The sequence below is a fragment of the Atractosteus spatula genome, chromosome 14 (assembly GCF_055471065.1).
Source record: "Atractosteus spatula isolate fAtrSpa1 chromosome 14, fAtrSpa1.hap1, whole genome shotgun sequence".
Classification (NCBI taxonomy): Eukaryota; Metazoa; Chordata; class Actinopteri; order Semionotiformes; family Lepisosteidae; genus Atractosteus; species Atractosteus spatula.
This window is the reverse complement of record NC_142719.1, coordinates 25,192,820-25,214,301: the sequence shown is the minus strand read 5'-3', so window position 1 is coordinate 25,214,301 and position 21,482 is coordinate 25,192,820.

Genomic DNA, 21,482 nt, shown 5'->3' with positions numbered 1-21,482 from the left:
TATTGCTTCTTTCCCGAATTGGGGCATTCTAATTGGGGATTAATTGGATTGCCTGTCATCAGTAACTTCTCAGAGAGGTTCCTTTGTTATAGTTTTGATGTTTTGACTTAAGACTTAAGGGGTCTTAAGTGCATTCATGACTGATATCTAAGAAATTCTATCTGGAACAGCTTTTCCTTTTTACAGTATACTGAATGCTGTTTTCTACAGCATGTTCTTTTTTCTCTCAAATTTGCATTTAATGGTATAGATCACGTATACGTTTTATATAGGTGTATTCTCTGACATGACAAAAACAACATTTGATATTGGAGGTTTACTGAGGGTACAGTTAATAAATAAGTTTGTTTCCCAGTTATTAATTTGTTGCAGCATGTTTGTACAAGACTGCAGCCTCTTCTCTAGGGTAATAAATACTAATTTATTGGTTCATTGTTTTGTGATGCATTAAAAGAGACAGGTTCAACATGCAAAGTCACAAAATCATTTTTTTCTGAATGTGATCTGATCCAGGGTCTCTGAAAAAGAGCCGCTTGAAAAGAGAAGGGGATTTATTTACTTGAACCCTTCCCTGTCCCTATCTCACTCCACTTACATAACTTTCACCCATGCTTAAGTTTGATTAAGGAGGCTAAACCATCATTAAATTACTGTAGAATATATTCCTCTCCCACACCTACAAACTGTAATTCATTGTACCTGAAGAGGCTCCATCAGTGCTGCTGGCAAATATCCCACACAGGAGGTGCTGAGACTCAGATAAAGTGAAACACTAATATTTCAGGGAGGTATACAAGAACTTTCATCAAAGTTCATTGTTTTACAGTATGAATACTTAAAAAAAATATTTAAAACAAGAAGGATTGTTGACTGAGACACATAAGACCTAGGCTTACAGTGCAGTTACATTTTATCATGAATGCCTATAACTTGAGAATAACATGTTATAAAATTACACTCAATAAGTAATGAACCAAGATAATTGGCATGTGCACATGAATCCCGCACGTATGATTGTGATTAACCCCTAGAACTTTAAAAGAAAAAGCAGACAGACACTGATTCAAAAGGGACAGTGTGCAGTACAGCCAATGATTACATCAAATTCCCCATTTGTTATGGCATGGTAATTTAATAATTTCAGAACAAATATCAAAGATGTTTACGCAAATACTTTTGCAATGACCTTTTCTTTTTGTTTTCTAAATTTTTCAGAATCTAGGCAAATTAAATAATCAATGTTTCATGCCAACTTTGAACATTAAAGAGTAGTTTGTCTCAAAATGAGCACTGTTCTCCAAATCTTGTATATTCATAGTCCATGAAATCAATCTGCTACAGAGAGCTCTAACAAATCATCAGCATTTTCTTTGGCGGCCCGTAAACTTCACGAGTGTTTTGGACCTTTAGATGTTAATAATGGATGTTCCAGTGTTGATTTTTTAAGTGGCAATATTTCGAATAAAGATTGTAAACACATCAAATATAAACAGGTATTGTTTAGAAGAAAGAGTACTCATACTGTCTGTATGGACCAGATTTCTTTTCTCTTTATGGTAATAAAACAGTACCATTAGAATGAGACAAACATCATCATCAGATGCTTGATAAAGAGAAATAATAATAACAATACAATAAAATTATATTGTTTTATAGGTTTAACTAGTGACAAACATACTTGTCAGTGATCATAATACATTGAAGCTGCTTCTGGGGCAAAGGCTAGACAGTTATTACACCCTCATAGTGTTCTCAGAAAGCTATGAATTACTGTATGTTAATGAAAGACTAAGCAATCAAGGCTAGTTTTCTTTAATTAATATAAGTTAATTCCGTTGAATTGTACCTTGTTTGTGTACGACAGAGGACTTTGCCCTCTGTGAGGTAGAGTTTATATTTAGATAATGCCATATCTCTTTTCCTTTTGGGAGTGACCTTGATTTAGATTGCTGTGCTTTCTGGTGCATAAATAATTACACCAACATGCACAATAGCATATTACTTAAGTCCCATTGTCCAATACTAGCATAGCAGGTTTGATTTCAATTCTTCTGAACACAATAATAATAATAATAATAATAATAATAATAATAATAATAATAATAATAATGTAGTTGCAAAAGTCTAACATGCATTTCTGCTTTGAAACCCTCCCCCTTACTAAATCTATATTTATTTGTTAGTAAAAATAATTCAGGATCTATTTGCTTTTTATTTTTTCTGCGGGGGGGGGGGGGGTGGTTGTCTATCGAAGCTATTCTGCAAAAGCACACCAAGATAAAAGCTCCATTTGTGATTGTCTTGAATCCTATTCAACCTTGAAATAAAATTCCTATAACCACACATTTTGAATTCCTTCCCCCCTGTTTTGGCAATAGTGTGTCTCACCTCGTTTGTGTGTTGAGTTAATTTCTCTAGCGCTGGTTCCGCTGTTGATACCCAGCCTGCTGTCTAAGAGCTCTGCGATGCTTGCCTGAAGCTGATACGCTGTTAAGTCAGAATGTGCATACAGTCAACCAGCTTGCAGCCAGCAACTGCAGCAGAAATGATTTCTTGCTGCTAAATATAGCACCCTGGCCACTTCCTGTCCCTGAGTACTATGATTTGGTGAATGGATTTTATTGAGGCTGATGGAGAGGGAAAGAGAGATTGGCAGCAGTAATTGCCTGCTCATGACAGAGAACCAGCGCATGCGCTGGCATTTTATCTAACAGTGAGTTTTCTTATGTTTTAATCTTTTTTCCTGACATGCAGCTGATAGTTTATGATACAACTTGCAGAAAAATTGTATACCTGCAGGAATGTCTTAGAAAATTGTATAACATATATTGATATAACATGTACAACATATGTACAACATATTGTAGAAGGGGTTAAGGCTTAATTGATCTTTTTCTGAAAACTGCAGAAATAGAATATCGATGATGATGATGTTATCCGGTCAGTCGGATCCGACTCTCGGCGATTCTATAGGCCATCTCTCGCCACTCTTTCCGGTCTTGGACTTTTCCTTTCAGCTGTTCTATACCTAAGCCAGTGTCTGTTTTGATGGCGTCAAGCCACCGTGTTCTTTGGCGGCCTCGTCTTCTTGTTCCACTGACCATTCCAAGCATCATTGCTTTCTCCAATGAATCTGATCGCATCACGTGACCAAAATAAGTGAGCCGGAGTCTGGTGATCTTTCCCTCAAGCGAAATTTCTGGCTTGATGCGCTCCAGAACCTCTTTATTGGTGACCTATGCTGTCCATGGTATCCGTAACAGTCTTTTCCAGCACCATAGCTCGAAAGCATCCATCCTCTTTCGGTCAGCTTTTTTCAGGGTCCAGCTTTCACACCCATACATTGAAATGGGGAACACAATAGCATGGACCATTTTGCATTTGGTTGTGAGGCTGATGTCTTTGCTCTTCCAGATTTGGTGCAAGCCCAGCATCGCACTACGGCCTAATGCAATTCTTCACCTGATTTCAGGGCCGCAGTCTCCAGTTCGGTCGATCATGGATCCCAGGAAGCAGAAAACCTTGACGCATTCGATCTCTTTACTATTGATGGTTATTTTGACTGCTCCATTTTCAGCTGTTGTCATGATCTTCATCTTTTTTATGTTGAGGTGGAGATATTACAGATTCTCAAATAATAAAACCCTTAAAATACACGATCTTACATAATTTCTATGCATGCCGCTGTCAAACCCCAGGTAAAGTAATAGAAATTTATATAACAATAATAAATAGCACAGCTTTTATCTACTCATTTAGACAGAATAAAGAATACATATGTAAAAATGTGTCCCACTAGACATTTTTATACATAGCAGCCAGTTCAGCCATTGTAGTGACAGACCAAACACATGGATTGGAATAATGCATGGACTAAACTACATTACTGCATCTACATTGTGCTGCTACAAGGGGTGGATAGCAGTCTTTCAGGATACAAATGATAAAGGGTTACTTTGTCATTCAAAGCAAAAAGTAGAGAGTTCCTAAAAGATAGTTACATGAAGAGATGATAAAGAGTTCTTTTCATGTACTGAAACAGCTATTTATCGACAGTCTCCCCAGAACTGTCTTTGTGTCCCGTGTTACTTATCAGTGACCAGGCATTATTTTTCTACATTTCTAAGAATCTGATGATTTTCAGAGATACAGTGGGTAACACACTACACACTTACATTAGCTACTTTTGTCAAGAGTTTGGTGTTGAGCACAATCACATGTGACTTTACATTTCTGAGTGTACAGTACCTCTGTGTATAATATAATACAGTATATTACCGGTATCATGACAAACGATATTGTACTTAACTGGCTGATGTTCTTTCAGATTTAATTTACCTCAGTTCTTACTGTAATTATGATATAGAGAAAATAATGTGTTAAAGTACAGTACAGTATATATCAAATATACCTTTGTCTTTGCAAAGAAAGTTTCATATATTTAATAAATAAGGTTTCAGATGAACCAGAACTCGCTGCTGGTTCCATACAGCAATAAACTGATGTAAAAACATCAGTAACAAATCATGCAAACTGTTTAAAAAGAAGACACTGTGAGAATTGTTATGCTTATTGGGGATGTTCATGTATATTTTGTATTTGAACTATTTTGGCCTCAGAATCTTACTACACTAAATAGAGCAGAGCTGACAATGCTAAAAGTGGTTAGAATTCCTCTTAGGACTGTAAGAATTGTTATCCTTATCTGGGATGTTCATATATAATTTGTTTGTATTTTACCTATTTTGGCTTCAGAATCGTACGATGCTAAAGAGAGCAGAGCTTACAATGTTAAATGTGGTTAGAATTCCTCTTACGACTGCCAGGCTTCTGTTTAGCAATACAAATATCTCTGTGAAAAGAGAATAGTTTTAACAAAGGAAGTAAAAGAGAAATTTACCTGTAAGTGAATTTCCTGTGCTTTATGTGCTTCTGTAGCCCAAGATGAGATGAGAATAGAGCTTTCACCGGCCCCTTTGTCCTTTCCTACCAGTTCTGCAGAAGTAGCTGAGATTGTGAGAGTGGAGAATACTGCAGGAGAGTTCTGTTTGGGAACCACGGCTTTAGAGCTGGTATTTATAGACTGCTCATCCTGTTTTAATATGCACCACTAGGGGGAGGGAAGAGGAAAATCAACATGATGTGTCACTTTAAAAGGCAAAGAAATTTGTTCCTGCTTGTCTCTTTCTTTCTCTTCTTATTTTTAAATTAATGTTTCAGGTCAACAGTGCTCTTTTTTCTTTCCTTTTGATGAAGTCCCAAGGGTTACCTATCTTAGAGGATAATAAATGTTCTACAATCAAAGGGCACTAAGAATAACTACAGAAAGAATGCAAACTACAAGTGTTTTTTAAAATCTCTTGTCTTGTCCAAAAAAATGCCTGGAAATATTTAAAAAAATTGAAATATATGTATAATGCATAGTAATGTACATTATTATGAATTTGTTCAAGTAGGTAGATGTGTCATCATGCGTAGGCTGCAAAGGAGCAAGTAAAGGTTTATTCCATCCTGAAAAGAGAAGAAAAGAAACACAATGTTTCAGCTGTGGAGCCTTCTTCCGTGTGTCCTATTAGACACTATTATGAATTTGTTGTCTAAATTAATAATAATGTACAGTACTATACATTATACAGATATTGATTTTTTGTTTTCACCATAAAACTTTGATTCAGGATATGCTACTGGCGAGAAATGGTCAGGTAAGTGGGCTATGAATTTGTGCCTAGTAAGAAGATTCAAAAAGCAAGTTCATGTAAAAGCCAATAATAATATCAACACCAACAATAATCTGAAGAAATATGCTTTTAATAAAACAAAGATGGATGTCTTGCATGTTGCATGTATGTAACGTGTTTAAATATGTAAACTATTTAAAGCCACAAAATTGTTTTAGATATTAATGATCCTTTAAATCTCAACAAAAATGATTCACTCAATATTTACTAATGCATGGAGACACACGGGTTATGTATGTAGACTTAGTATTGTTTTTTAAAGATCTTGTTTGCTTGTTTGCTTTGGCCTTTACATATATATATGTTTTAAGTCAATTGAATTAGACTTCTTCAGGTATACTGGAAAATGCACTGCTTCTTCATTAAGTTTAGAATGAAGCACATTCCACTGAAAATGTTTCATAGAATATTCCAAACCTCAATCTTTTTAATTCTAGATAATTGTTCTGTGCTCCTGGGATCAGAGACCCTTTACTTAAAAAAAGGACCCCAGTCTGTTTGCAAGGTATTGCTCTTTGTCATTACCAAATTCTTATGTTGAGCTGCGCTCCAAAGTATTGACATGGAGGCTTGACAATGTTATAAATAAATCCAATTATACATCACGACCAGACAAGATTTGTCAGGAGTCGGCATGCAGACAGATAACGTTCGCCGCCTTCTTCATATCATCTAAACTACCAACACTGACAAATTCTGCTATTCTGTTGCTGAATGCTGAGAAGGCTTTTGACCATCTGGAACAGGGTTATCTTCGGACAGTTTTAGATCACATTGGGCTAGGTACAGATTTTATGAAAATGATTAAAATCCTGTATTCAAACTAGGTGGTTGAGATTATTATGAATACTCTCTCCTTTCCCCAGTTTGCTATATCCAGGGGTACTCACCAGGACTGTCCACTCTCACTATTGCTAGTTTGCATTCTCTTTAGAATTCCTAACACAGGCAGTGTGTTCATCTGCAGTGCAGCTGATGCACTCCTGTCCCTGGTACCAGTGGGTCTTTGTCTTTCCTGTTTCTGCTTGAATGGAGCTATCTATTGATTGGATCCTTGATGGCACAGAAGGGAATCCTAAGGTTCTGGGAGACAACTGTTGAAATCATAAAAGCTTTGTTGGTCCTGCTGCCATCCTTGTAGTTACTGAGTTGATTTTGCACAATCACTGGGACTGGCTATTTGGGAAGGTGTAAGTTCTGTTATGGAAGAATGAAACATAATTAAGATATACAGTATTAAGTTCTTATTGTAAAGATCAAAATGTTAAACTCAGTATGCTGATATTTACAGTAGCACAGGTTGAAGATAAACTACAATGATCAGTCACTTATTCCTAACCACAGAGGTTACTATAATCTTTTTCCAAATGAACCCGAGTGACCTGCTGAGATTCTTGAGAGATGACAGTCATGCAGGTATTTGTATGTGACCGACTGTTGCTATAGCAAACTTACTGTAGCCATGGTAAAATGTTCCTATTGAAATGTTGTAATTCCTGTAGAAAAGCCAGCAGATGCATTTTAATTCCTAAGGTTTTATACACAGTTTACTTTCATTTTTTTTGTTGCTAGGGAGCCTATATTCCTTGAAGAATAAGTTGTAACAATTTTTCATGATAAATAGAGAAATACTGTATGGTACATTTCTATTTCAAACCATTTACATGACTATTACTAAATTATTTGAAATACTTTTACAGTATTTGAAATGGGATGATAAAGATATTGTGATTGATTCAGATATGTAGATCTATCTATGTTCACATATAATGTATATATAAAGAAACTTGTCATACTGTAAGTAAAAATGCACAATTATTAACATATACATGTTCATTCACTATACAAATTTATAACCATACATACATAATGGACCATGTGGCTGACTTTTGATACTTATTGTCTAAAATATTGTGCAAGATTTTTGACACAACATTTTTTTTATTTTACTTTGAAAAAGAAATTACTGAAGTATTTCAATGAATAATGCTATTCAGTGATCTGTGGTCACTTGGTGTGGTGAATTGTAAGTAAATTGGTTTGTTGAATCACATTATTCCTTTGATTTTGTGTGTATAAAAGTTAAACAAACATTTTCATGTTCTATACTGACGCATTGTGAAGTTTTTTGAGATAGGAACAAAAAAATATGGAAGGAAGATATTGATGTCTATAGGACTCAGGCATAATGTTCCTCCTCACATGGTCTCTGTTATATATGGTATAAAAACTAGACTAGTGTAGAAAAACAAACTAGACTAGAAAAAAAAATGATAAAACACTACACGGACACGATCCTTCTTAAATTTATTAATGCTCATCTTGAGAAGCCAAAAAACAATCTCAGTAAACAGGAATTATGATCATGATTTACCAGTGCAAACCTTTATAGAGGTTATGTACTGTATAAAACTAGGTTGTGATTAATCAAGTGCTGGAGACAACATTGGAATTTGTTGACAATATTTTAACAATGACAAGAGTGTTCACAATACAGATGTTGCTTTGTTGCAAACTGGCTTCTAACTAAAACTGAGCAGAGTAAAACACTGGGTGACCAGGACATATGCTTTAAATCAGTTGCACAGATCCCTGCTGTGTGATCAAATGAACAGCCCCGAAGTAGGGATGATATGCATGAAATACAGCACTAAGCACAAATCAAAAATCACATAAAATGCAACACTGGCTACCTTGTTTTTGTGCATCTTGTATCATACAAGGCCTATTTAGATGGTGATGCAGCAAGGAAAAATCGCCAATCCAGTAATCCACCAATATTTCTGATGGAGCATGAGGCTGCATGCTAGGTGGAAGAGGGAAGAATCCCCTTCCAGAACAAGAGAGTGTAAAGTCTGAAGTGGCACACATTCACTAGACATGGACAAATTATCAATGGTGTTTGGTTGTGATTACTGATGTGATTACTGACTGTGCCCTAAAAGATGCTGTTGGAGATGATGGGGGTAAATATCCATTCTTTTCAATCAATTAAAGTTTATCTATCAAATGCACAATACAGCGTGCAGCAGAAGTTCCTGGCAATGAAATGTCTTTTCTGCGAGCTCAACAGGGGGTAAAAATCACAAAATTAAAGTTACAAAATAAGTTACATAATAATACATAATAGTGCAATAGAAATTGAATAAAATAAACTCAGACAGAGCTCAATATAAATAGAGTTGCAATATGTCCATTCAAGTAGTGCAGTATGCCGAATACAATGAAAACTGTATGTCCATGTAGCCATTATAGGTGATTTCCTGAAGGAAATGCAGCTTGGCTATTTAACAGTCTTATTGCCTGGACGTAGAAGCTGTTCCATAATCTGTTAGTCTTTGAATGCTTTGGTCAAAGACTAACAGATTACGGAACAGCTTCTACCTCCAGGTAGAAAAACACATATTTTTCTAATTGCTTCCTCTTATTCAGGGTCCTGGGAAAGCCAGAGCCTATCTTGACAAGCAACAGGTGAAAGGCTGGATGGGATGCCCTGGATGGCATGCCAGTCATTCATAGGGCAGATGCCCAGACACAGATGCACAAACCCACACCAGGGTCATTTTTCACAGAAGTCAATTAGCCTACCAGTGTGTCTTTTGACTGTGGGAAGAAACTGGATTTAAACTAGGGAGAACATACAAATCCCACACACATAGCACTCTAGGTCTGGACTGCAAGGCAGCAATGCTAACCACTGTGCCATCTTACCACCCTGAATATTTGCTTATCAAACCATTTGATCATTTGGTGAAGGGGGTGTGACAGTATGGACAGGCATATCTAGTCTGTGAAGGACATTGTGGACAAAGGACAAACTTGTGTTTGTCACCCGAAGAAGGCTCCACAGCCCAGTTTTCTTTCTTCTCTTTTCAGCATGGAATAAACCTATTACTTGCAATTTGTGGTCAATGCCGATGTTACAGGCCAGCTCTATGTGTCAGTGTCATAAATTAAATAATTATTCTGTTGAATTATTGCCACAGACCTAATTTCCTGTTCATGGGTGACAACACACATATCTTCACCAGTTCTCACCTTGTCTAGCTGTTCTTATAGAAACCCAGGCTTTCTTATACACATTGGCCTTCCCTGTCTCCTGGTGTGAACCTTGTCATACTGATTTGATGCTCAGAGGGGAGTTTTTTAATATTGACATAATAGGATTTTTTCATGATTATATTTTATTTGTTTATTGGGCTAACCATTAACCAAAAAAACCCCAACAAAATTACAATGACAACTTTCACCTGCATTATATTGGAGAAAAAATAAGCTAGTTAAGGTATTATATTTGTGCAAAAGGCAATCAATATGCATTTGTGGAAATACTGTACAATATGCAATACTGTAGCTCAATATCCTTAAGTTTGTGCGCTTGCTATTGCACTGTATGTACTGTTTTACCCATAAAGGATAAGTGCAATATCATGTTTCCTATTGTAGCTTGTAGACTGTTGAAGTTGCTTATATTCTGATGTCAATAACTGTGAGCATCTCCGTGAAAAGTGCATATTTGAAAGCACTAAAAGAAGGGAGGACCTGTGCCCAGAAGGCATACACTGGGTGCGCTGCTCACATGTAAGTGGAGACCGTGGCACATTTACTCAGTAAGACAGAAATTAGGAACAGCATGAAGATATTTCATGCTTTGTTCATATTTGTAAATGTTATCTGATTGCTGGAATGCTCCATCTGATAAAATTCTTATTTGCTGCTATTTTAGACTTGCTGAACGCTAAGTGCAAAAAGAGCCTGAGGTTCGTAATGAGTCAAGAGTCTCCTTTGTGAGAATTTTTGCAAACACACTGTATAACGGTTGCAAACATATATCCAGATATAGTTGTTTAAAAAATTGAACATTGAAAATATTTGATAACAAATATACACTTTTAAAAGAAGCTGTCATCTATGTATCCCTTACATCACTGTCTATATATTTAAACAAGTGTTAGATTTAATTTTACAGGAATAAACTTTCTATAAATTCAATTATTTACACATTTTTGTTTTCCGCAAATGTGCACTTAATGTTAAACATTGATCAACATTGTATGTTCCCCTATTTCATATTATGATAACAATAATTTGATATTTTCAGAATTATCATCATCATGGCCCTTTTTCCAGTCAGATGAAAAGTACAATTCTTTCGTTCTTGTTTGTATCTAGCCTGGTGCGTTTCTCCAGGCTTTCAAATGGATGTGAACCAAACAATTCTCTGTGGAGTGAGGACACATGAAAGTGAGCCATTATTTATTGTTTGGTGTGAAGAAAGCATGTGAGCACATGTGAGTGAATCGTGTCCTTTATTTGCAATCAAAATAAAACATTTAATTTCTAACCATTCTACAGTACTTAAGGATGTAAAAGCTGGCAAAATCACGACATCTGGCATAACATGCCGTCTCAAAGTGCCACTGGTTCACAGAAGGGCTTTGTATGGACATATTTTGTTACTTTGTAGGTAAATTGAAATTGAGCTTAGGCAATGTACAATGTTCACAAACATCTACTTGGGGATTTGAAGAATACAGCAAATCTTCTATTGTAAGTACAGAACCAAATGTTTTAATGGAAGACTGTGAGGATAGTGCAGTGAATGCTCATCGATAAAGGATACATTACATCTCATATATATATTATAAATATAAATTTACTATAAAGGAAAGCTGCATAGATTTATTATGCGTTTAAGTGATCTGTGAAGAAATGTTTACAGATTTACAGCGTTACTGTAAGCACATACCTGCTGGTTCTAGTATCATTAGTTATCTGTGGTTTACAGCTGGTTCTATAGGCATATGTTGAGCTGAATATCCATGGTTTGCTATTTAACTACAGCACCTGGGAATTGTTGGGCACCTGGGATTTTACAGTGAGAATTTTGTCTCTTCTCTTCTCCATTTGATGCTAATGTGACGGTTCTCACTTGTTATTCATATTGTGGAAATATAGCCCTCTGTAGCTTGAACATTGTTGCAGATCTGCTGGGTTACAGATCTGGTTTTGTGGCTGGGGGCCAGCTTGTAACACTGGGGCTTGCAGTGCTGAAACTGGCATATGGTTACTACATTAGACATTCTGGAGAAGGACGTGCACTCTTCTCATCCTTCCAGAGGAGGAGCACCTTAGTAGTATGAACAATTGGAAATTCCAAACTTACTGGGGGCATATAATATAATTGTATTTTACTTTTTTACATAATTGGATGTATACCTGCATTTGGCTTCAGAATGTTTCTTCACTACTCCTATCCTGAAAAATACTGTTTCCTCTCTAGACATGTAGAAACATGCCCGGCACACTTCAGCTAACAGGGATTAAAGGAGACACGGATGCTTTAAGTACTGTTTAAAGAGATTTCTAATTATGAAAACAATGAATACTCTAGATTTCAGAAGTTTGTGTTTAACTTGAGGGAGTACCATGCCTATTGAACAGTGGAGAACCTATGTGCCTGGGCAATCTTACATACTGTAAATGATGTCATACCAATTTGAGTTCTCAGAGAATTTACCCTAAGGGGGAATTTACAGGTGAAACACTGCACTAGCCTTCTGTTCCAGTTAGACTCATGTAAATTAGCTTTGAGTGTGATTAAACTCACTTTTATCTTTTCCAGTCAGGGATCTACCTCCTGATTAAAACTTGAATACAATTCTTTTTTTTCTAATATACACAAGGTTTTACAAAAGTAGTCTTCCTATTCTTCTGATTATATCCAATTCTGCTGAATTACAAATGAGATATACATTTTTTTAAGCAATAAATATTTTAATAAAAACCCAAATGCTCAAACTAAATACTCTTATGGGTTAAATATCATCAAAAGTTGTGTTTTTGAAAAAAAGAAAATGATATATATAGAGACGGAGTTTAGGATATTTTTTAATGTAATACTAAAGCTTACTAAAAGCTTACAAGCATCCAACAGGTCCTGTGAGTTACTGTTGTGCCTAAAGCATAGAGGATCCTTCCTAAGTAAAAGGTGTTCAATCCTAGTGGTATCAGGCGAACTGTGCAGTGCTGGTTGGAGAATTCTGGTTACAGCTTGCTTATCACATGACCCTTGAATATGAACCAGCAACTCCTGGACCAATTTTCAACCTGTGCTCTGTGCCTCTACTGACTGTACTCATTTAGGAGTCCAAAATACCCATTTTATTTGGTTTAAAGGAGAGATGTACTGAACAGCACCAGACATGGAAGGCCTCTCCTAGCTTTCACTAAAACGAGTCTCCAAGCACTCACTTGTTTAACGTAGTCCAATTTAACATTTTATCCAGGTCTTTAAGAAATTAAGAATTTAAAGCCAAAATGGTAAACTCAGATCTTTGAAGGCCACAACTAGCCAGTGTTATAACCCTCTTTGAATCTTCAACTGCAAAATAACAGTGGAAGGAAATAAAAAGTTTACCTAAATATACTGTACAGTATAAATGATCTGTTCATGCAAGTAATTAAGGCAGACAGAACAACAACAGCCAGATTCTGGATATGTGAAAGACTAATAAAAGCAATTAAAAAATTATCTCAGTAAAAGCAGAATCAGAGTCTGCATTCATCTACAAGTATACTGTAGCTATGGGTTTTCCCAGCACTGTGACATTTCAGATATCAGAAAACCTACTTGATTACCAGTTAAAACTCAAAAGACTTTTAATTGAAAGTCACTTCAGATCTTGATGTTGTCTATTCTAGTTCTTTCCACTTCAGTGGGTGGTTGTAACGATGGTTTGAGATAATGATTAAAAGAGCCGCAGGTGGCTCTTTGCTATTAAACTGCCTCTCTTTCTCTTTTGACCACTGAATTATGGGCTTTAATTAAAAAACAGTGGAATTTTTGTGTATGGTGCCTGCACCCAGGAAACAAAGCACTCTTTATTTCAATAATATCTTTAGAATGAGAAGGTTAACATTTCTTTCCTTAACCTAACTGCACTTCAAGCTGTTCCTGTGGTCAAGCTGATGAGAAGAGTAATGGCATGAAACTGTTGCCCTCTTCTGAGCTAAATGTGGGGATGTTCTAGTGCTGGTGTAGCTAGGGTCAATTTGCTTAACACAGCAAAGACTCTTGGTTGCAATGAAAGGTGGGACGTAATGTAAATTACTGCTTTTACGACAGACTTCTCACCAGGAGTTTAAAAAGGATTTGTGTTACTAGCCTGCAGAAATGCCTCTCTGAGAGGTACAAAAGGAAGCAAGAAGCTTTGAAGTCTAGAGAAAAACAACAAGATCAGGGCTTAAGGGGATGAGCTACAAGGACAGGTTGTCCTTGTAAAGATATCTCAGAGGAGACTTGGTTAACATCTCCAAAATGTGAAAGGGAATCAATATGATTGAATTCAAAAGATATTTCAACTTGTGTCTGATGAGAAGAACACAGAGACATAACATGGGCTGAATGCATTACATGGGCAGATTGCAGAGGCAGAGAGGCTGTCGACTTTCAAGTCTAGGCTTTATGCTGTGATAGGATTACTCAATGTATAGAAAGCTTATAAGCACCAATAAAGATCACTTTATTAGCCATATACAATTTCTTGCATTAGGAATTTGTCCCCAGCTTGCTCTTCATGAGACACACAGGCAGGGAGAGAGAAGCTTGGGGTCAGAGCAGAGGGTCAGCCTTTCATATGGCACCCCTGGAGCAGCAGGGGTTAAGGGCCTTGGTCAGGGGCCCAATAGAGTAGGATTTCTCTGCTGGCCATGGGATTTGAACCATAGGCACAGTGCCACCGCTCCGATCCACATCAATCTAATGGGTTGGGTCTTGTCATTAATTTTCAAGGGATCCACATTTGATTTTTGTTGATTTTTCTTCTCTCTTACTTTCACTGGGAGCTTCTGGCAATCTTTTTGAGTAAGCAGTTTAATAAATGACTTCAAAAGGAATATTTCACAATCAGATCTCCAAAGTCTGTTTACAGTAGGCAAGAGATATTAGTATTTTCTTGCACCAAACTGTGATTGGCATTCTTTGAAAGTTTACAGCTTCTTTGATGTAAACAATACTTTAAGCAGAGTATTAATTTTACAGTTTTTCCAAAGTATAAATGGCTTGATTCTTAGAACACGTAATCTTTAGAATGTTTTTTTGGCTATAACAAAGGCTTGTGGATAAGCCTGGTAAGAATGGTACAATATGTAGAAATAGTATAAAGACAGATATGGAAAGAATCACCAATCACATTTCCTAAAAAAAGGAACAAAACCTAGCTCACTCTTTGACACACTATGAATACAATCCACATGATTTCTAATAAATTCTTCATTCTGCTCTCAATTAGAGGCTAGGCCCAAAGTACACTCCCTCTATGACCCTGCACCACATTCTATCACACTACTTTATATAAAACATATATGCATACAAATTATTGATTGTTATACATTACATGTCTATTTGCTATTGATTTAGGTTGAGCAATGGAGCTGAACAATGAACTTTGCAGGTCTTTGAACTTTATAGTAGAATATTAATCTGCTTTGATTAATGTGTTTGATGAGTAATGCACTTTATTAAGTTCATCTTTTAACTCCTTTTACCAGCTTAAATTGAATAAGATTTTATCTAACTTTGATAAGTATTTACTTAACAAACATTGTCAGAATAGTTCTGATAATTTTGGTTCGATAGCATTAGATAACTTCATTACTTACCATATATTAAGTCATTTCTTTCTAAAAAAACAAACAAACAAACAAAAGGTTAAAGACTAGAGTTAAAGTTAAAGACTGCTGCAGTTGTCCAGTGGTAAGTTAGGCCCTTTCCAAACTAGATTTCAAACATTTCAAACAGCCTACAGTACATGTGACAAACATTTTTCTCCTGAAGTGCCCATTGTTTGAATAATGAAGCCTTAGATTTCTAAAATAAGTACCACATTAACCTAAGAATCGACAATTGCATTTGTCTCTGGGGAAGACATATTATGGAAAGACGTGTCCCCAGAGGAGTACAATTAGCAGCAGCCATATAACTCTGCAACTCACAACTGGCAACCCACTGATGCTAAGCAGGTGTGAGCCTGGCCAGTACCTGGATGGGAGACCTCCTGGGGAAAAACTAAGGTTACTGCTGGAAGAGGTGTTAGTGGGGCCAGCAGGGGGTGCTCACCCTGTGGTCTATGTGGGTCCTAATGGCCCAGTATAGTGACGGGGACACTATACTGTAAAACAGGTGCTGTCCTTTGGATGAGATGTAAAACTGAGGTCCTGACTCTCTGTGGTCATTACAAATCCCAGTGTGTTTCTCAAAAAGAGTAGGGGTGTAACCCTGGTGTCCTAGCCAAATTTCCCATTGACCCTTACCAATCATGGCCTCCTAATAATCCCCATCTATGAATTGGCTTTATTATGCTGCTCTCCTCCCCACTGATAGCTGATGTGTGGTGAGCATTCTGGTGCACTATGGCTGCCGTCGCATCATCCAGGTGAATGCTGCACATTGGTGGTGGTGGAGGGGATCCCCATTGCCTGTTAAGTGCTTTGAGTGGAGTGTCCAAAAAAGCGCTATATAAGTGTAAGCAATTATTAATTATTTTAATAGGTTATTTCTGCAGGTTTCAGAATTGTGCTCAGGAGGTCTTGGGCAATGTCCAGGGTCATTGATATTTGAACAAATATTAAAACTCTAGTTTCTCCAGAGAGCTCTTTAACAGTTTTTAGGCATTGACTTAAGATAAACCCAGCTGTATAGCAGCACCACCCCCTCTTGATGGACAGCTAGTATATCACCTCCCACACACTAATTTATATTTAACACTTCTATCCAAAGTGACTTAGTATTTGTATCATTTTATATATCCATGCATCCATCCATCTTGTTACCTGTGTACACCAGCGTACGCCAGTGCCTAATAGCACACACACACAAACACACACCAGGGCCAAATATCAATTCAATTCAAGATGTTTTATTGGCATGACCAATGAATAAATTAGTGTTGCCAAAGCAATACAAATACAATTAACATAAAATCTACAGACATTTACAATAAAGACACATCATAATACATTTACATTCAAACACATAGAGCATTATTCAGAGACAGGCTCCCTGTTCCTCAGATCACATGCCAGTTCAACTGAGTTCCCTCCTCCCTCTTCCAGCAGGATTTGGAGTTGTTGTGATTCTGGCAGGTATGAGAATTCTGGGATTCGATTTGTAAATTTGGGGAAGAATGTTTGTCTAATCCCAGAATATTTGTCACAGTGCAGTAGGAAGTGCATCTCTGTCTCTATTTCTCCCCTCTGGCAGTGGGAGCACAGCCTGTCCTCTCTGGGAGTCAGGTCTGCTTGTGTCACCCAGCTTGTTTGGCCAGGCTGTGGTCACCGAGTCTTTACTTTGTCAGGGTCTGTTTCTTTTCACTGTTTCTTATCTTGGTTAAATATTCGGTTAGTGTGTATTGTCTGTTTAGGGTTCTGTAGCATTCCAGTTTATATTATGTTTGTGTGTGTCCCAGTGTGTGAGATATTGCTGTTTGATCTGTGCTCTGATGTAGTTTGTGGTGTTAGTCTGATTTGTGGTGCTATAAAAGTGCTGTCCTGAGGCTGGCTGGTGTTGGTGTGGCTCGGGCCAGTGAGCCTCAGGACCAGCTGGCTCAAAGGGCTCAGCTCTTGTCTCTGCAGGGCCTTGTGGTGGTAGGAGTTTTGGTTACTCTCTTCTGTATGTTTATTAGTAATGGGTTTGGCCTAATTCAGCCCTGCATGCACTGTTAGGAGTTTTTCTCTGCATGTGGAGGATGTTTCTAAAGAACTTCATGTGCATAGCTTCTATGGGGTGTTTTTCCCATTTAGTGCAATCCTGGCCTGTGAGGGGACTCCACACTTCACTGCCTTCTCCCTCAGTGCCCTCACTGCTAGGTCAAAACTCCCAGATGAGCTGATTCTCAGACCAAGGTATGTATAGCTGGATGTGTGCTTCGATGTGTTGTTGTTGAGTGTGAATATCCCAGATATCCCAGAAGCTAATTAATCTACAAGTGGGAGGAAAACACAACCTTAAAGGAAACTTACACAAACGCAGGGAGAATTCCACAAAGGCAACACCCCTGAAATTTAACCCTATGCCCAAGTGTTTTAAGACAGTAATACAAACCACTGTGCCACTGTACCACCCCCTCATACAATACAGCCGGGTGTTTTTACTAAAACAATCTGGGTGAAGTACTGTACCTTTCTCTGGGATACAACAGCAGTCTGCCCTCTGTGATTTAATTCTTCTACCTTCTAATCACAAGTCTTAAAGCCTATCCACTTCTCCATGTACTGTAAGACACAGCTCAGTCAGATTCTGTAACCTGACACAAAATGGCAAGACAGACAAGGACAACAATGTGGATCCATGACAAGTAATCCACAGTTACACAAAGCAACAACCACTGCAGCAAAGAAATTATTAATACTTGTTTAAATAACAATAATGAAAATTTAAATTAATAAATGTAAAGTCATTTTTCTGTCCTGGAATGACAATCAGTCAAACACAGATTACACAGATAAATGCATAAGGATTACAGAAGACCTTCATAGAATTCATGAGATGTGGGTGTGGCACAGCCCTTTGTCACAGATACAGTGCACAAATCTCTGCACTCCTGAGATTTGGTGGAACGGAGTCAACAAGACTCCAACACAGTCTGACTGCATCTAGCTGGACATCTGGGAGATTGTGCCAAATATGTCCAGTCTGTATCTGTGCACTCTTTTAACTATTCTCTTGCTTTAGATTTACCAGATTGTTCACTGACCTGGAAAACTGCCACCTAGCAATACAATATTTCTCTTGCTAGGTTGCTCTTGAAGAACAGAATTTTCACTGTTTCACTGTTTCAGGATACAAAAGTGAATAGAAATATAGTAACTTTCAGTTTACATGTTTCCATAGCTGAATTCTAACTTTTTCTTATTTTGGAAGGAGTCCACTGAATCATTTAGGGGAATTCCCTGACCTCCTTAATACAGATTAACAGCATATCCAGGGACTCTCAGACTGTAAAATGAAACTGAAATGATTAGTCATCTCTTTCTCATACTGAAACAAATTTTGTAAAAAGACTCTTCTGATAATTATGTATGATATTACTTGTCTCCTATCCTGGCATCAGATATCCCCAATCTTTACTTCTTAAGATTGTGAACAATCTTAAATTACTGATCAATAAAGCATATAAACAACTAAAAATAATAACTAAAACATCTCTTCCAAGTAATCTCTAAAATAAATAAGAATGAATGTAATTATTGAATCAATAACAATTAAATTAGTCCAAACATTTTGAACCTGATGATGGTATATTTTGTACTAGGCCAACTGAGGACCAAGGCTTGAGAACCCTTGTTTACACTGTGGTGATAAAAGCTTTGACACTCAAAACGTGAAAAATACACCTTTTTCAAATTTGCTTTGGGTTTTACTTAAAATAAGTTGTTATTTTTACAGCTTACACAATCATCACTTCCTGTTGTTACAAAAACAGATACAACCCTGAGTCATAACATAACAAATTGAACGGAAACTTTTGTCATGTCTACCCAAGAACTTAGGTCAAGCTGGCATCTATAAATACTGTAGATTCAGCCTGAAAAAGTTTATAAGTTAAGAAAGAATTTCAAGGATAATTGCAAAATTACTCTTGCATCATTAGACTCCTTGTGAATGCTATCATACTGGCAACTTGTAACAACATCATATAGCAAAAATGTTATAATGTTATAAATGTTATAACTTTTCCATCCTACAGGATGATCCCTCCATTGGGGCCCTCTTTTCTGATCGCCCTATCATCTCATATCGCCGACCACCTAATCTGCGTAACCTCCTTGTTCACAGCTCCCTTGACCGCCCTCAACAACCATCCACACCAGGCACTTTCCCTTGCAACAGAGCTCGCTGTATCACCTGCAAATACACAGCCACCACCACACTCATTCAAGGCCCCTCAGGACAATTCCGGATCACCCAGACAGCATCTTGTACCTCCAGCAACCTTATTTACTGTATCTCTTGCAGTAAATGCCCAGCCATCTACATTGGAGAAACAGGAAGGAGACTCGGAGACCGTTTCAGAGAACACGTCAGGGCTGTAAAGATTAAAGATCTCTCCAAGCCCATTGTTTCTCATTTCACCTCTGACGGCCACGACCACTCTAATCTCTCCGTCTGTGTTCTCAAAGACGGTTTTCCAAACTCATACATCAGAAAGACCACCGAAACTAAAATTATTCTGCAGCTAGGATCACACCTTCTCCCTTCCCTTAACGACAGACTACTGTTCTTTTAAATTTTCTCCATTCATTGGAAGTTTCATTTCACACCTCTCTGCACCCATTCTGACTTCACACCTCTTGATTGGCCTCTCTTTCTGTCCCCTGCTCCCGCCTCTCACTCCTCCTCCCTCCCAACCTTTGTTCTCCCGCTACTTTACCTTTGCCTACTGCCCTGTCTCTCTCACACCTGAAGAAGGCTCCACGGCCGAAACGTTGTGTTCTCTTTCTTCTTTTTTTCAGCATGGAATAAACCTATTACTTGTTCCTTTGCAGCCTACGCATGCTGACGCAGCTACCCACCTGAACTATAAATGTTATAATACTTCACATTTACATAAAATTGCTTTTTATCTCTAGGAAGCACCCAACCAGCACAGCAGGTCACAGCAGGTGCACACCATCATCCCCACTGCACAGCAGGTCAGTGAGGAATTGCTTCACCTTTTCAAGTGGAGTAAGGCCAGATCGCACAAGCCCAGAGGGAAAGTCAGCCAGAATAAACAGCCCCTCCCTAACCTTTAGTGATAAGTATGCAGTCTCTTCTGACTCCTTCCGCAAAGTGCCCTTTGATTACCATACTGGGGCACTGGTTATTAGAAATATGCAGCTGATGAAATATGCAGGTGCTGTGTTGGGTTAAAACGAACTTAGAAAGATAAAAGGAATGTCATCAAGAATAGAATGATGGCATGAAGCATTAAAGAAATACAGTCACTCACAATGAGTTAAATAAAATAATCATATTTTGAAATAACTAAATTAATATTTCTTTATATTTTAATATATAAATACATTTAGTACATTTCACTTACTGCCTCCACATGATGAGCAGATTGAAGCACTTTTTGACAAAATAAGAAATCAATTTTCACTACCAGTCAATAGAGAAGAGGGAAAGATAAAACAGACTTGTTCAGTATCATTTATGATCTGCCCTGGGGCTATAATTGTCTGAATTATCATTTAGTTTCAGGATACACACAGAGAGGCTTCAACTGGGCAAGTATTTCAGATGGGAAAGCATGAGCACCATGGTTTAAAGCAGGATTCCACTGTGCTTTTTAGCCACACATAGGTTGACACAACTTCAAAAAGAAGGACCAGAGCAATTGAACCTGCTTGTTTCAAATGAATATAGAGAAATCCGGGTATTTTCCCTCTCTGGCTACTTGCGAATATTTCATATTGTGCGCCCAAGTAAGTTCCTTATATTCTAAATTGAAAACAAAAGCTTAAAAGTTCATTTTTTTTGCTTTGATACAAAGTCTTCTGCATTAACAGACCAAATGCTGATTTATTGTGCGTTAACGACAGTAAAAACATTCCCAGAAAATTGTTAGTAGCAGCTTTTAAATTTGTGGATGTCTAGCCCCGTGGGTTTCTTTGTGATGTCATGAAGGGCTTTTAAACATTTTCTAAAGAAAGAATCATAAATCCTGTTTAGAGGCTTGCAGAAACTTCAGAAAATAT